The sequence below is a fragment of the Mirounga leonina genome, unplaced genomic scaffold (genome assembly GCF_011800145.1).
Source record: "Mirounga leonina isolate KUSES-001 unplaced genomic scaffold, KU_Mleo_1.0 Mir_114, whole genome shotgun sequence".
NCBI lineage: Eukaryota > Metazoa > Chordata > Mammalia > Carnivora > Phocidae > Mirounga > Mirounga leonina.
Window position 1 is genome coordinate 2,707,757 of NW_023270265.1, and position 15,723 is coordinate 2,723,479.

Genomic DNA, 15,723 nt, shown 5'->3' on the forward strand with positions numbered 1-15,723 from the left:
TAGATTAAATTTTCTGTAACTTTTTGTGTATTTATCCCTGTTGTCATGCTATTTAATTACCTAGAAGAGCTTCCTAACTGCACATTTAGAGATACTATTATATATTTCCTCTTCAGATCATATATTTTAAAATGTTAAATGATGAGGATATATAAGATGGCAGATGAGCATATAAAATGTTTTCAATGTCTTTAGCCATCAGAAAAGTACAAATTAAAACTACACAAAATCCCTGCGTATATATTTGAATAGTTAAAAATTAAAAATGCTGACAATAACACGTGCTAGTGAGAATGTGGAATGACTGAATCTCTCATACACTGCCGATGGGAATGTAAAATGACATAGCCACTCTGAGAAACAGTTTGTCATTTCTTATAAAATTAAACATACATTCCATATGACTCAGAATTCTTGAGTATTTATAATATAGAAATGAAAACTTACGTTCACACAAAAACTTGATACACAAATGTTTATAGCAGCTTTATTTGTAATTGCTCCAAATTAGAAACAATCCAAGTAACCTTCAACAGGTGAATGGATAAACAAACTGATATATCTCTACAATAGAATACTACTCAGCTTTAAAAAGGAATAACGTATTGATACAGACAGCAGTTTGAATCGGTATCAAGGGCATCACACTGAGTTTAAAAAAACTATCTGAAAGGTTGCATCCTGTATGATTTCAAAGATACAATGTTCTTGAAATTTAAAACATATATATATATATATATATATATGTTTTGAAAAATAGAACAGTGGTTGCCAGAGGGTAGGAATGAAGGGGAAAGGAGGATAGTGTGAACATAAAGTTTTTGCACGAGGGGTCTTCTTGGTGGTGATGGAACAGTTCTATATATTGATTGTGGTGGTGGTGGTTTCACAAATCTATACAGGTGATAAGATTTCATAGACTGTAAAAACACTCACACAAGCAAGAGTGCATATAAAATCTAGTGAAACTGAATGGATTTAGTAATTTACTACTGTACCAATGTCAGGTTCCTGAATTTGAAAATGGACCATGGTCATGTAATATGTTATCATTAGAGCAAGCTGGGAGAAGGTGACATGGGAGCCCTCTGTACTATTTTTACAGTTTGTTGTGAATCTAAAATTAGTATGTAGTCATTGAGTAAGCCCCATTTATTCACATAATTTGCATCTTATATCTAAGCTAATTCTCTCTCCATGGCAGAATAATCCCATGATGTGTATTTTTTTTTTTTATATACAAAGCAGCGGCTTAAAAGACTACAGAACTAATTGATGAAAATAAATTTTGTAAACTATTTTTCCTTTGTCTATTTTTTACCTTCTTTACAAAATTCCAGGATTGCAAGTATAAATAAAATAGTTTTATTTTCAAAATGATCTACTTTATAGACAGAACTAGGGGGCCCTCATGATTTCTTCAGAATTCTATGCTATAAATTGAAACTTTTGGTGGTCACCTACCTCATTGGCATAAACATAAAATCTCCTCTGCCTATAAAATTATTTTCCTTCATTTGACCAATTTGTACCCATTTAATGTGTCTCAAGCTTAAACATCATTTTCTCATGGAGTTCTTACCTTTGATACTCCTCTTCAAACCTGTGTTTAGTGCCATTCATATGCTCTTATACCAGGCTGCATTCATTTTACAGATGTACAAAATGACCAAATAATAGGCAAGTTAATCACCCAACTCAAACAGTGGCATTCTGTGTAAAACTTCAGAATACATCCTAAATCTTAAATGTACAAATAAATTATTCAAAACATGAGACCACCCAACCCATTCTAGTGATATTTAACAGAGATACATTTGTAACTGGTGGAAGAAGAATCACTCCCTAGGTACAAGATCAATTGCTGTTCATTTTATTCACCTGAAGATAAATCACTTTCGCAGATTTTGCAGACTTCTCCTTTTCCTGAAAAAATGATTTATTAAAGTGGAGGTTTCTTTATTATATCAATGCTGGCTTACTCTTCCCTTTATAATACTTCTATATTGAAGGAAGCCAGAGGCCAATAGTAGTCTTGTCTGTTCTGCTCTTTATTTTATTGTTATTTTAAAACCCGTTGATGAAATTCTTTTCCATTTTGAAGGGCCATTTTTCTCCTACATATGAGAGAATTTTAAATTTTTGAGCTGATATTAATGTATTCTATTACTATAAATTCTTTTGTTTGATTTGAAAAATACCTACTGATTTATATTCATTTAGCATATTTTAGAATTCAACTCTATTGACCAGAAAAATAGTGTTTTTGGGGGGAGTTTGCGGGGGGGAAAGTTGTAGAATACTGGTTAAAAATCTAAGGAAATGTTTTCAATGTTTCACCATGTACATACATTTTGCATTGTTTATATTATTATATGAGAAGAACTCGCTTGTTTCCCTATATTCCCATATACTATTTGACGTTTGAGTAGTGTGACAGTTTTCATTTCTGCACCTAGTGACTTTTCATTCTTAAAATATTTTCTAAACCAGATTTCAGATCATATACTCTGTTTTCTGGTTTGGGAACTCTTAATGTTACTATTCAAAACAGTAAGCAATTGATGTTTTGTGAAATTGAGGGGTAGTACTATTTGCTTTGATAAAGTGAATAGAAGTTTGGACTCTTCTGGAAAATTTAAGATACGTAGTTTTTTTTTGTTTGTTTTTGTGTTTTTTTTTTTTTTTAAGATTTTATTTATTTATTTGACAGAGAGAGACACAGCGAGAGAGGGAACACAAGCAGGGGGAATGGGAGAGGGAGAAGCAGGCTTCCCACCGAGCAGGGAGCCCGATGCGGGGCTCGATCCCAGGACCCTGGGATCATGACCTGAGCTGAAGGCAGACGCTTAGTGACTGAGCCACCCAGGCGCCCCAAGATACGTAGTTTTAATGTATATAAATATATACATCAGGGGTATGTAGACTGACAGATTAAGGGATCAGAACAGAGTGACGAAATAAACATGAATAGCAATGGAAATTCAGTAAGAGTATATAAAAACTGGCAACCAGCATAGGAAAACTGAGGAATTGGTATTTGCAGAGAATTATTTTCCACTCAATGTGCTTTCTTACTGTTTTAATCATTTTTATAATGTGCTGTGTATTATCAATTTAAATAAATACATAATTTTGAAAAGTTAAAATGGCTGACGTTTATACAGTAGCACTTTGTTTAATCAGTATTTAATTATTGTCAATTTGCAGAATATAATTGTACTGGTAATAGTACAATATGTAGACCATTGGACGGTGCCTTTCAAATACTTGTAAAGAAAACACCACAAACTTCTTCCCCAAACAGATATTTCTTAGTGATTGTTAAGATTAACTCTTGGTCATTCAGTAAGTCCTATTTATCACATCTTTTGCATCTTATATCTAAACAAGTTCAGATATATACCTTTATCCTTTATGTCAGGAATTTAAAGTGAGATAAATTTTATGCCTGCCCTTATTCATGAACACTTGGTCCTCATTTTCTTGTGCTATATATAACCTTGTGACATCAAAAGTTAGTTTACTATTTATAGTTACGTTTCTTCTCCTTGATGGTGTACTACCAAGTTATATTCATTGATGTCCTGGATTTGTTTCTTTCACATTTAAATTCATTTTTACTGGGCGCCTGGGTGGCTCAGTTGGTTAAGCGACTGCCTTCAGCTCAGGTCATGATCCTGGAGTCCCGGGATTGAGTCCCACATCAGGCTCCCTGCTCGGCGGGGAGCCTGCTTCTCCCTCTAACCCTCCCCCATCTCGTGCTCTCTCTCTCTGTCTCATTCTCTCTCTCAAATAAATAAATAAAATCTTTAAAAAAAATTCATTTTTACTGTAATATCAACAAAATTTCTTATACTTGCTATGGCAAGTCTACATTCAACGGAGTTTTATAATCATTACCCTTTTTTTCTTTTTTTATTATTATGTTAATCACCATACATTACATCATTAGTTTTTGATGTAGTGTTCCATGATTCATTGTTTGTGTATAACACCCAGTGCTCCATGCAGAACGTGCCCTCTTTAATACCCATCACCAGGCTAACCCATGTTTCTTGCTCTCTCTGTTTTTGTTCGTTTGTTTTCTTTTGCTTTCTACTTATGGCTTCTTCAGAGTTTTTATATTTATTTGGATGTCCTCAATCCAAAATCCACCATGTGTTGGCTCTCATGTAGTTGCTTACATAATACAAATAACTATTCTTGGAATTTTGTATATTTATTTGGCTGACATTGTATTGAAAATTGTTTTGACAGTTCATTTATGAACTTCCTTAGTGCAGAAATATGCATTGCAAGAGCAGCATGCTCAGGCTTGTGCTGTTGTGGGTAATTGTTAACTCTATGTGTATTTTCAAATGTTTAAAGATTTTAAAAATGTAAAGCATATACTTAGCACAAATGTCACCATTCCTTGGTACCTTCTATAAACTCCCTTCCCCTAAATTAAACTGCTGTTTCGGTCAGCAAAAACAGTTTCTAATGTAGGTCTTTCATAAAAGTGAAGTGGTGTAACATAAACTTTCGAAAAACACAAAGGGAATACTCTTTGCTTCTTGCCATTTTGGCTTTTGAAAGGTTTCATAGGAATACCACTTTCAGAGAAACTTGTATATCTTTTTCTGTCCTTTTGCTTTTAATCTATTTGTAACTTTTAATCTAAAGTATGTCTTCTGTAGACATACATATAGGTCTTTATTTTTAAGATTTATTTATTTATTTGAGAGAGAGGGAAAGAGTGTGGGTGCAAGCAGGGGGAGGGCAGAGAGAGAGGGAGAGAGAGAATCTCAAGCTGACTCCCCACTGAACACAGAGCCTGACCCAGGGCCCAATCCCACGAACCTTGGACCACCACCCAAGCAGAAACCAAGAGTTGGATGCTCAATCAACTGAGCCACCCAGGCACCCCATACATGTCTTTTAGATATAGTTATCATAATTATTGTTCTGACAGTATGAAATTTGTCCCTTTATATTATTTGCATGGAGTCAGTTTGCTCTTCCATAAAATGTCTTCTACTCTGTATATAAAGCACAGCTTGTTTTTTACTAAGGCCTTTGAGAAAAACATTTGAATAAGCTTAAGTTTCATTACATTTAAAAATTCCTGTTATCGGGGCGCCTGGGTTGCTCAGTTGGTTAAGCGACTGCCTTCGGCTCAGGTCATGATCCTGGAGTCCCGGGATCGAGTCCCGCATCGGGCTCCCTGCTCGGCAGGGAGTCTGCTTCTCCCTCTGACCCTCCTCCCTCTCGTGCTCTCTGTCTCTCATTCTCTCTCTCTCAAATAAATAAATAAAATCTTTAAAAAAAATAAAAATAAAAATTCCTGTTATCTAATATGTCAAAAGTTCATGTTTATTCCCCTTATTTTCATGCCATGGTGCAGATCCCAAAAACAAATAAAAATAGTTATTTGGTGTTTCATGAATACTAGATTTTAATCTTATTAAGTAGTGGTTATATATTTTATAAGGTTATCTTCTGTCATAGAGATACAAGTATTAAATATAACACTTTAGTTAAATTTATGTGCCATTACATTTTTCTCTGATAGATTAAATATTTGTATTGAAAGTTTATTGCCATTTAGAATTGTATGCCTGTATGCCATTAATGATATTGGTAAGTGATTTATAGTTACAATAAAATGTAATTATAATATGGATGGGCCTCATCTACTATAATTGATTAATTAGCTTATAATTAATGCAAACTAGTCTAAATTTTTATTGATTTTCAGTTTCTAATCAATCTGACTTGAAGCAATATTGTTTATATTTTGTTTTTCTGCCTTAAAAATCTCTTAAATGTGGAAAGAAAACACTAAAATTATTCAAATGCAAAGTTAAAAGTATTCCATAATGTAAAAAAAAGCAATCTTGTTTTTGAAATGTTCAGTTTATTTGATTTTGTATATAAAAGTTCCTTAGGGACTTAAAAAATGCTTTTCTGAATTAAAAAAAAAGGCATGGAATAGAAATAAAGCTTTAAAAATGCTCTAAATCCTTTTGCATTAAAAAAAGGTTTTCATTTTTTAAAAAACAATCATCACTTTTAAACAGTGCTTACAATATGTACTCAACAAATCGGTATATGGATTATAATACAAGCAACTAAATCTCTGGCTTTACTTCTTCTCTCTACTGATTACTACTGTTGAGTAAGAAGTTTCATATGGGAATAGGAAAAAGTGAACTCATCATTCCCCTGAGCATCTGGAATAAGTTCCTGCCAGAGGCAAGATAGTAATTTTTATCTTTTTATCAGTGTAGCAAACCTTATGCTGCCCTGAAGTGAATCACATGCACAGACTCATTGACTCTCACAGAAAGATTCCAGTGTTTGTGTGATTTCTTTTGTGGAAAAATTGCATGTCTTTGACTCCTACACAGTTCCTTTATAAATAATAAAAATTTCTCCATGACACAGATCCTTCAACCTTAACATTTTTTGATAATTATCAATGAAGTCCTTGAATATTATTATTATTAAAACATTTGTGGTTTTGAATGAATATTACCTCTGAATACTGGTAATGTAAAAACATGAAGTTTATTTCAACTCTTCTGTGGCTCTTTAGAGAAAGACATCTTTTTGTATTGTCTTAAGAAAAACTTTGTAAACCTCTCGGATGATAGAAGCAGTCATAACAAGTGACAGGTATGGTGGGAGCTCACAAGATAGAAGGTGTTCTCTATGCTCTGACGTCAGGTAGGTAAGTGATCTTGGGGAAGTGCTTCAGCTTTTTAATCTATTCACTGATTATTTTAGTCTTGATTACTAAGGCTTATTATGGTTCCAAAATTTCATGGCATCTGTCCATTTTTAATTATATTGGTTTTTTTAAAAAACCGTATCAGATTCAAAGGGAAAGTTCTATTAGCGCTTAAATTAAATTTGAGTTGCTAGATATCTTATTGCTTCTCACTTTTCACTCACTGCTTCCACTGTGTGTGCTTAGGATTATTTAAGCCATATGCACTTAATGCATGAAGTCCAAGCAGAGGACTGTGGTAAATCACCAAAACTTCATTATAAGTATTGATTCACTCTGTGGATTTGGTTGTACTGTGGTCAAATTTTTTCTAATTTTATATGCATATCTTGAGAATTTGTTACTTGGCCAAGCTCACGTGGCTAGATACTGTGATAAGTAAGGCTAAGTGTTCAAGCCCAGCTTTCCTGACTAAATTCATTCCTACAAGTTAAACCACCTAGTTGCTTTTTCATCATTTCACTTTTTAGAATTATTAACAAAATATGTATATGTCAGCTTTTTAAAAACTTCTCTGTCACTTGGAGGAATAATAAAATGACCCAAAAAAGGAAGAAAAAGCATCTTAGATAATATATAAAGTATATACTTAGTCCTATGCAATCAAGAGTTAATGATACAATGTTTGTAGACTAGACTTAATTTTGTTTTATTATAAGCCCCTTTGGGGTAGTAGTTATTTAATATGGCTTTTATCTTCTTTAATGCTTAGTATATTGCTAGAAATGTAGGGGGTGGGGCCAGATGAGTTGGGAAAGATTTACAGGTAGAATTTTCAGGAGCTGAACAGAACAGCGTATTGTCCTTAGAAGGTTTTTTAATATTATTCAGATTTTTCATTAAGATATTTAGCTCTTCTCACTCAGGACCATCTAATTTTTTCTTTCTATTACAATTTAGTTCCTTCTATCTTGACTTCAGTTCAAATTGGACAGTTGGTCCATATTCTTTTTAATTTTCATTATGTTTAAAACTGAGGTTTCCTCAATTTTATTTTCTTAAGCAGTTATTTGTTGGTAAATATTAGGTACTATTTATAAATTCCCAGTTCTTGGTTATAGAACTACTTATTTATCTTGTCATATAACTAAATATATATGTCTGTCAATCCACACTAAGAAATACAGTTTACATCACTTCTAAGGATGCCTGTGTGTATATATCTAACTGAAATTTTTCATTAAATAATTTCTACCCTTAGTACCTTGCAAGGCACTTTGGTTTTTTATTCTGTTCTATTAGTTATAAAAATGATGGTTGTGACCCATTACAGTTATCATCCTCCATTAATGCCTCACATACTACTGCTTGAAAAACATTGAAAGATGTTGATTAGTATAAATGGAAGAATATTATCCATCTTGTTCACATAATAGATATTACTGGGTTATTTTATAAAATATTGATTTCATAGGATGGTTTGTATCTTGTTATAAATATTAGAGTTTTCCTATTTTTAAAATTTGTATCAAGTGAATCAAGAACCCTACTTTCAGTACACCTTTAGCGGGCCTATTTCAAGTCTTTCTTAAAAAAAAAAAAAGATTTTATTATTTATTAGTCAGAGAGAGAGAGAGCACAAGCGGGGGGGCGGGGAGCGGCAGGCAGAGGTAGAAGCAGACTTCCCGCAAGGACCCCGATGTGGGACTCAATCATGACCTGAGCTGAAGGCAGACACTTAACCGACTGAGCCACTCAGTCGTCCCTTGTTTCAGGTCTGTCTGTCTCAGATAGTTACTCCATCCTTATAATACTTCAATATAATTTCATTGCATCTGTTATTATCCCCATTTAGAGATGGAAAACTGAGTGTTGGGAGATAGCTGATAGATTTTTCATGTGCCTTCACAGTCTCTAAGCAAAGGCATTTACATTGCCAGTGTTTTGTATAAGGAAAAATTTCTGGATAGTCAAACTAGTAACATGTCCCTCCTGGGAGACATCCCAAAATTAAAAATAAAAGACCTCGCCTTTCCCTTCCTGTAGATTTGCTTATATACTAGAATAATGGGTAATCTTTCTTTCTGCAACAGAGTAGAAACCTTTAGAAGATGAGAGTTTCTTAGTTTTAGGATTACTCTCCTGTGCTGTTCTCTGCTGCATGTGCCAGTAATATCCAGCCTTCATTGCATTGCCCCATGAGGATTGGAACTCAGGGAAATAGCACTAAGTTATTGCTCTGGCTGCTGTCTTTGCCATGAGCAATAAATTGTCTTTGTCTCTGGTCCAGAGGTCTCATGTCCTTATGTCACTGTGTGTGTGTGTGTGTGTGTGTGTGTAGAGAAAAAAAGAGAAAGAAACAGGCAGACACTGGCTAATTTGTTAGACCCTTGATGGTTTCTGAATTAATACTTGTTTATAAGAAGTGCAGGGCTGTGCAGTTAGTAAGTAGCAGAACTGCAGTTCGGCCTTAAAGCCTTACATAGGTGGATAACATACCTAGGAAATACAGTGCTAATGACTAGAATTTGGCATAAGCAGATAACATAAACATTCTATCACATTTGCACGTTTATGATCTCTGACTCTGAATATTTTTCTCTCCACCCCTATATGTTTTTTTTTTTTAAGATTTTATTTATTTATTTGAGAGAGAGAATGAGATAGAGAGAGCATGAGAGGGGGAGGGGCAGAGGGAGAAGCAGACTCCCTGCCGAGCAGGGAGCCCGATGCGGGACTCGATCCCGGGACTCTGGGATCATGACCTGAGCCGAAGGCAGTCGCTTAACCAACTGAGCCACTCAGGCGCCCTCCACCCCTATATGTTAAACTAAAAAAAGGTGGTAGGCTGAGATTGGGATATCTAGAGGTGAAATTCTATTTATATGGGTAAAATTTTGTATAAATATATACATATATTTCATAATACACTTACAAATAAGTATAATCACCTTTAATAATAATTCATTAAAAGAATCTACTTCATGCCGAGAATAAAAATAATACTAGAATTTTTGAAGTTAACATATTTCTCAATAGTTAGATTTATAATGCAAACTAAAAAACTAGACTTAATTTATCATTTATTTATAATAAAAGTTTAAAAACTAAATCTATCTCATAATTGTGACAGAGGCAAAATTAGAGTGTCTCTGTATTACTTGTTATGGAATTGCCTCATATCCATAAATATTGATTTCAAATGGCAGGGTTTATGAAATACTTTGGGTATTATTTATTAATCCTGTGTTTTAAGGAGTAACTCATAATGTAAGTTGACCTTGTGGAACATTTAAGGGAAATTTCTTCATTTAGCATTAACATAGGTTTCTGTGTGATGTATAGAACAGTTGATTTAACATTAACATCTGTGTCTAATACAAACCTATTGTCCATTTATTTCAAATTTTTATTTATAGAGAGAATATAAAATAGTTTATGCAAAAACATATGGATTAGTCCTTTACTAATATAATTTTATATTTAAAACCCCTTCAAACCCACTTAAATGTATATATAATTTGCATTATATATATTTCATAGTAGGAGATAAGAAATAGACTAAACGTTTCATTCCCAGAGCTAGGAATTCTTTATCCTGTGTTTGGCTATGTGAGAAAGATGACGGTATTCTTGTTTTACATAAGCTATCATCAACAAACACTTATTACGATACTACATCTCTACATATTCATTCATAAATATAGCCACATTTCCTGAAGTATAGCTAGAACTGTCTGACATGGATAATTATGAAAAAAATAGCAACATACATAATTTGTAAATATTGACTGGTTACTTAGGATATTCTGAATCACAGTTACTCCAAATTGCATATCATGCCAGAAGAAATCAAGATGATAACAGAATAAATGATGGATAGAAACTTGCATAAAATCATGCTGTTTGTACAGAGGCAGAATAACCCAAGTTTTCAGACGAAGTTGGGCCGTCAACCTTTTTTCAATTCTTTTGTTTGCTTTTAGTCACCTTTCTTATTTTCTTCAGAATTTACGTGAATAATTCCTATCTTCAGACCCCTGCCCGGTCTCCTATCCCTTTATCGGGAGACAACTTCTCAACTTCTCCTACTAAGCAATCATTTTAGCCATTAAGAAGTGTTCTCAATGTCTGAACCCTCTGTACTTAAAATGCAGTAAGTTATTTTTTAGTCTTCATACTAAATATGCAGTACCATTTGATATTTTTAATATAGAACATTTCCACTTAGCAGTTCTTCATACCTTAATATATAATTATGGAAAAGGTATAATTTCCTTTGTTGGTTAACTGTTATTGGTTAATGCTGAAGTAATTGCTGATATTTGTTTTCTCTGTTGTTCTCTTTTAAAAAAAAAATACCACTTGCTTTCTTGTTAGTACTTTACAAACATTTACCAAGTTAATGTGTCAGTTGTAAAACAGATATAAAATTGTTTTTGAAAATAAAATTTTTAAATGAAAGTGGTTTTGGCAGTCAAACTTTTTCTTTGAGAGTGAAGGGATACTGGATTACAATTAATATTTTTAGATATTTCATATGTAGAGAACCAAATAAAATTATAAAGTTGATACAAATATCGATGTGCTATGAAACTTCACACTTTATATGTTCATGTCCCCAAACTGGAGTGTTTTAAGAAGCATGAAGAGCTCTCCAAATTAGTTTATGTATTGCTTCTCTGGTTATATTCTGTAGATTTTTTAAAAATAGTAATTCTGCAAGAAAGGCAAGGAAAACTTGTTTTGGAAAGAGTGAAAACTGCAAATGCATTTTATGTTCTTTGACACTGTATATTATACCTAGCTGATAAGCTATAATCATTATTGTAATATGCATTCAGAAAATGTAAGCTGATAGGTATAATGATGGCTATTTTGTAAATATGAAGATTTAAGCATTAGTTGAAATCTGAAATAGTTATCGATGAATGCTTTAAAAATTTTCCTATAACCTTTTTTTTTTTAAACATTTTATTTATTTATTTGACAGAGAGAGAGACAGAGAGAGAGGGAACACAAGCAGGGGGAGTGGGAGAGGGAGAAGTAGGTTTCCTGCTGAGCAGGGATCCTGATGCAGGCTCCATCCCAGGACCCTGGGATCATGACCTGAGCCGAAGGCAGACGCTTAATGACTGAGCCATCCAGGCACCCCTGCCTATAACCTTTAAAGCTGGCATTTTTAAACCATGATTCAGGGGTTATCATTTAGAATGGAGGTCTGTTTATGGACCTATTGGAGGTCCATAAATCCATTAAAATCATAATTTTTTAATGTGTGATTTTCTGGAGGATACTTAACTTTTATCATATTCTCAAAAAAAATCCAAGACTTCAAAAATGGTTAAGAACCACTGATTTAAAACCACTGATAGGGGCACCTGGGTGGCTCAGCTTTTTTATATGTGTGTATATAAATATAAATAAAATAATGTCTCTCTAAACAAAAAGACACAAAAAACAGTTATGTAGTGATACGAACTTGTTGACAAAGAATGTAACCAAGGCATTGCAGGAACCTAACCCTTTATTTCCCCTAGGAGCAATGGTTCTGTATTCAGAAATTAGAGCCAAGGAGGCTAATCTCATTGACCTTTTGAAGTGTCTCTCTCTCTCTCTCTTTTTTTTTGTTTAATTTAACCGACCTCACATCAAACCACAACTTCTTGCTCACAGCATGTATTCTGTTTGGAACATTAATTAATTATGTCCAAATAATCAAGTGCTCAGCAATGAGTATTCTTTTCATTTCAGGTCAGTCCTGAAAGATGATTGCCATCATTTCACTAAAGTCTTTCTTTTTAAACTGAATATTTCTTGATTTACTTTTTTGTGAACATTTACTGACATTAAATCAGGCTATGCATCATTCATCTCTTAATATCTCACATCACATGCTTCTAACATAACCATGATAACTGCGGTTGATTTAAGTGGACTTCATATTTATACTTAGTAACTCTGCCAGAATTCATTGGTCTGCTTCAGATTTCTGCCTGAAATGTTATTACTGCTCATTATACTATATATTGGAATATAATACTATATTTTGCTATAGGATATTGGTAACAATATTTAAACTGAGTTTAGTCACTTTATCTGAGGGATTGCTAATTTATTAATAGATGAGTTAGAAACAGATCTTTAATAATTATGAGCTATATATTTGTATACTTGACTACATTCAGTGAATCAAAGTGTATTTTTCATTATCCAAAACTAAAGGAATTTGAGGCTCCTCTTTCTGACAGAGTAAGATATTGGATTTATCCTCCCACCTGAAATAATGAAAGAAAAGCTATATGGTGACGTCTTAGATGCAGAAAAAGCCTTTGACAAAATCTAACATTGATTCCTCATAGAATCACTCTGCAGACTGGGAATATTGGGGAACCCCCAGCCTGACAGAAAGCATCTATGAAGAACCAATGGTAACATTGTATTTGTTGTTGAAAGGCTGAATGCTTTCACCACTTCTATTTAACATTGTCGTGGAGGTTCCAGACAGAGTTGTTAGGCAATAAAAAGAAAAGCATATAGATTAGAAAAGCAGAAGTAAATCTGTCATTATTCACCAATGATATGATCATCTATGTACATTATCCTGTAGAATCTACAAAAAGGTCCTAGAGCTAATAATTGACTTTAGCACATTTACAGGATTCAAGATCAGTATTTTCAATTTTTCTCTAGCAATAAAAAATTTGAAATTTAACAAAAAGCAGTGTTTACCATAACATCAATAATACAGGGACAAATCTGACAAAAAATATATGAGACTTGTATACTTAAAACTATAAAACATTACCGAATGAAATTAAGTGGACAGATTTCTAAGATACATAACCAGTAGAATGATCCAAAAAAGAAAAAATTGATTAATTGTACATTGGATATATACCTAGGTCAAAACTTACATAATTTTTTATCTTAAATTTTTACAAATAGTTTTCCATCATTTAAGCCTCTGTAAAGCTATTAAATCAACAAACAGAAAAATTAAGGGAATTTGTGACCATGTTACACTAAATGGGTTGTCTGAAGTCAACTGAATTTTTAATCAGAAGATAATCTGTAAAAATGACTGAACATCATTAAACAAAAGTTAGTGAGTGTAGTAAAATTATTTGATACCAGTTAGCATTATTTCTTTGAAAACCAGATCTAGCTTAAGTATTCATAGGCTTGACCAACTTGTTTACTTGTTAAAATACATTTGCCTACCACGGTGCTTGTCCTAGCACTCCAGAATCTGAGCAACATCTTTGAACTTTTTTCTTCAATTTATTTTATTTTTTTAAAGATTTTATTTATTTATTTGACAGAGAGAGACACAGCGAGAGAGGGAACACAAGCAGGGGGAGTGGGAGAGGGAGAAGCAGGCTCCCCGCGGAGCAGGGAGCCCGATGCGGGACTCGAACCCAGGACCCTGAGATCATGACCTGAGCCGAAGGCAGACGCTTAACGACTGAGCCACCCAGGCGCCCCCTTCAATTTCTTCTGATAAACAATTGGTTCAATAGATTATGGTTAGAAATGAGTTTGGGATATGCATGTTTAGGATAGAAAATATTTAAGAATTATTTATTATTAAGAATCTTTGATTAATAGTTGCAAAGATCATATAGAGTAATGTTGAGGTATTTCAGAATATCCTTGCAATTTTTATTGTGGAGGTGTGGTAAACTGTTAGTTTCAGGGTAGCTTTACTGATCATCTAGTACATTTTTAATCATAATGTTTCCTTTTCAAACAATATATTATTTTTTTTATTATGTTATGTTAATCACCATACATTACATCATTAGTTTTTGATGTAGTGTTCTATGATTCATTGTTTGCGTCCATAGTCTTTCATGGTTATTATAATGAAAAATTCACAATGAAATGTGTGTATTAGTAGTTGCAAATTTGGGGTTTGGAAAAAATGTAAAATCAGTCATGTTTATATATTAGAAAAATCATAATCTAAAGTTTGCTGCCCCACTCACACCAAAAAATAGTCAGTTCCCCTCAACTTTCTGAAATGGTTTAGATTTCTAACATATGCACTTTGAAAAGATGTATATTTATTGTTTACTTATATTCAGGAAAAGCTGGGAGGTTTAGCCATAATGCTGACATATCCATTGATAATCAGTGTATGAAAGAGATTTTTTTTTGCAAGAGAGAATTTATACATTCATTTAATTACATGCTTTATTTATGTACATGTCTTGGCTATCAAGGAATCTCCACTGTGTACCAGTTATTTCTTAGAAATGAGTAATGAATTATCCTGGAATTGAAATATTTTTTTTTATGGACCTTACAAAGTAGTAGTTTCTCTGAATAATAAACTTTTTTGTGTGTCTGTTAATAACTTGTAATTTTTGATACTAGTTGACTCCCAGGGGTCCATATAGTGTTTACAGCTGTTAAAACTGAACTAAATGAAGACTTAAAATTTTGGAAGTAGTAGTTGTCTGTATTTTTTACTATATTTTTTGTTACTTAGTGCCTATATGATCACTTGTTATTGTTATTTAAATCCTAACTCTGTCTAATAAATGGGACATTTCTGATAATCAGTACTTTTTATTTTAATAAAAATTCCACTCATATTTTCATATCAGTTATAGTCTCAGTCATTGTTTTTTCTTGCTCTCTTCAGAACAATGACTTTATATTAAATCTCAGCATGATTTTTACATGTACTTCAGATCCTTCCATGCTGAGTTAGTAGGCATTTATTGAATGCTTAATATTTCTTTATAGCATTGGTTTGGAATACATTTCTTGAATTTTAAAATATTTCAAATCACTGATTTTACTTTTTGAAGAAATAAAACTTTTATGAATAACTATATTACTTCCAGTTCAAGTTAATAATAGTAGGCATTATTTGAAAAACTAGGAAAGGGGCGCCTGGGTGGCTCAGTCATTGAGTGTCTGCCTTCGGCTCAGGTCATGATCCCGGGGTCCTGGGATTGAGCCCCACATCGGGCTCCCTGCTCTGTGGGAAG

At 33.2% G+C, this 15,723-nt stretch overlaps 1 protein-coding gene and 1 non-coding gene across 5 annotated transcripts in view; one reads left to right on the forward strand and one right to left on the reverse strand.

Annotated features, from left to right (window-relative positions):
- Window positions 1–15,723, forward strand: part of ADK (adenosine kinase) — a 510,536-nt gene that overhangs the window by 196,833 nt on the left and 297,980 nt on the right. The window lies entirely within an intron of this gene.
- LOC117998746 lies at window positions 12,439–12,507 on the reverse strand. The gene has a single exon (XR_004676060.1). It is a non-coding gene; the product is annotated as a small nucleolar RNA SNORD2 (small nucleolar RNA).